The sequence below is a fragment of the Ascaphus truei genome, chromosome 17, assembly GCF_040206685.1.
Source record: "Ascaphus truei isolate aAscTru1 chromosome 17, aAscTru1.hap1, whole genome shotgun sequence".
Lineage (NCBI taxonomy): Eukaryota > Metazoa > Chordata > Amphibia > Anura > Ascaphidae > Ascaphus > Ascaphus truei.
The window spans coordinates 27,359,796-27,362,726 of record NC_134499.1 but is presented as its reverse complement, the minus strand read 5'-3'; positions in this window follow the sequence as shown (position 1 = coordinate 27,362,726).

The following is a 2,931-nucleotide window of genomic DNA, read 5'->3' as shown; positions in this document are numbered from 1 at the left end:
AACAGATGCCCTTTATCAGAGAGGCCAGGTTTAAAACAGGCAGTGATAAGTGGGGGATAAGATACACCCACAGAGGTCTGTCCAGGCCATCTGGTCTTTGTTAGGAAGTGGGTGGGGTTTGTGAATCTATAGTCCGAAATGTCTAATTTATATTTAAGATAGTGTAGCCGCCCTTTGGGGACTACTAGTTAATATAAGGGGTTAACAGACTGGGATCACTCAGGTAACTCCCCTCCCCCTCATGTGATGCAGGATGACTGCAGAAAGGAATAGCCCCTCCTTTGGGTGCCTTGTGACCGGTGATGTCACTATAGGGAGATGGAAGGGTATATATAGATCCTCCCTGTGTTCTAGAAACAGGTTCCTCAGAGTTCAGACTGAAGCCTCACTGTGAGTCCTGTATATAGGTTTGTGTGGATAGTTATGTGTATTAAGGATGTCCTGTCACCATTTATTGTTTTCGATTAAGGAACGTTCCTTATATAGTTAGAGCCCATAGTAATGGTCCAGGGTTGTTCTCTGACCAGAAGAGGAGTGAGCATGTGCGCAGCAGGGAGTTCTCAGAGTAGAAGCTCCGGAGCATAATCGGATGGGCCTGACCGGAAGATCCTAAGTAAACCGATCCAACAAATATAGATTAAGAAAGCCTTGTACCGAAACGGGCTAGTGATCCCAGAGACTCTATGTCCCCCAAGCATCCACCTGAGCTAGGGAATTATTGAAGCTATGCAGGATATTGCCAATCTAATCAATACAAAGGGAACCAAGCATAAGAACCTCCGCAGAGTAGGAGTAAGAGCTACCAGGGGAAGAAGCACAGAGTAACCATATTGTTTGACACCAATTAATGTCTTCTATGGCGAGCATTATTAACGGCTGTGCATAAAGCTTTTGTTTGTACTATAAAAGTTCCTGGTGCCCATCATTATTCTGTCTACATATCCACGGCCAGCCTGCATGGACCTAGCACCCTGAAAAGATATGAGTGACTGAATATATATAAATATATCCAACTCAATATAAACTCCTTTAGAGCCAGGCAAGGAGGGTTACAATTAATTTGAAGGTGTTATTTTGAACAACTAGATGGCACTCCGTAGAAAAAAGTACTGTAGTAAGCAAGTCAATCTCTTCCAAAACAGGAAGCGCTGCTATAATAGGTAAACTTTAAAAACAACATACAAAATGGATGTAGTCATGAGATATTAAGTATTTGTCAATCTGGTGCTTCAGGGGTTAATGTAGGTACAGTTTGATTGTAAAAATACAATATACTGTATTGGGTTTATGACAGGTCAAGACTTTTCCTGGGTCTGTTCTGGTCTTCAAAGAGGATTTAATTGGGGAGGGGCTATCACTGATGGCCCACTAGAAGTGACATGTGTTGTTTAGAAGGCCAGAAACAATAACCAGAGACTGTTCTGTCAGCCTCAAAGAAAACTAAACATTCATGACTGATTACTGATGCATCCCAGAGGTGACCCATAGATCATGCCTTATTTGGGGGACTTTATTAAAAATGAGAATATCAGGTGACATCAACTCATACTAAGAGTTACATATCTATAATCGTGGCAATGAGACCACACATGACATGAGTAAGAGGTGCCAAAGACAGATATCCGTTTGTCGCTCAGATTTAGGAGCAAGATGGTCGTAATTATTCTCCTTGCGTCTGTCATGATTGCCTGAACCTATTGATGTGACCCTCGTGTGTCTAGGTATTACAGAAAGGAATTTATGAGGGTGTTTTATATATTGAGGCAAAAACGTAAATGTTATTTGGTTGAAGATTTTTACCTCTGCCAAAAATTGTTAATCTAGCAGATAATTTACAACAAGGGTGGCTCATGTTGTTTCAATAGGGAAAAATTAGTACATAAGACTCAGCAAGGTATTATGAAAATCAGATTTCAACAGAGGTGTGTTTTGGACCAAACTCATGATTTCTCATATTCCTACGCCAGTGACCTCTCTGGGGGAAATCCTGATATATGGTAATGTATAGGATTTCTGTTTTAGGTTTTATCCTGTTATTTTAAGAAACTATCCTGCATTTACTGTAATTGTATGTTCTTAGAATCCCTTTTCTGTCATTAAGCACTTTATTTTTATATATATTAAAACATTTAAAATAAGTGATGCTTTGGGGCTCTGAATGGACTGTATTTACATTTTTGGACACCTTTTGCTACAACAGATTTCTGTGTGTTAAGTTTTTTTATATAATAAAGTGGGATCCGAGACCCTGGCATATATATTAATTTACATATTTTTGCATAATTCTTGGGTGGTGGACGTGGATAGATCTGATTGCAATCGAGTAATTGAAAACTAATTGAAAGTACATTGCGCAGGAGAAAGGTGAGTTGGCTAGAGTAGCCGTATTAGCCCTGGTGGCATATCTAAGTAGTGCTCACGTGGGTGCTGTTCGTGACAGATCGTATATGGGAACGAATTGAGGGAAGATATTGTTCATTTGAGGGACCTTTGAGAAGGTGAAAAGTGACCCAGCTTGAGAGCTGTGTTTGAACCCTTATCCCATATACAGGTCACGTGCTCACAGGTGTGCCATATGTGACAGATGTGTTGTCATTTTAGTCCAATAAACTTTATCAGATGGAACTGAAAGTGCCACCAACAGGTCAGGTTTTAAGGATAGCCCTGCGTCAGCACAGGTGGCTCAGGCAATGACTGAGCCACCTGTGCTGAAGCAGGGATATCCTTAAAACCTGACATGTTGGTGGCCCTTGAGAAGTGGAATTGGCCCCTCCTGCTCTAAACTATTAGTTAGAGACTGGCCTATAAAAGCATTGTAGATAATGTTAAGACAAAATGATTTATGACTGATTTTTCTACTGTGTGTTATGTGGCAGGTAATGTCTGCTTACATAATGTTAAAGCCTTGAATGAAAAATCAGACACTCACAG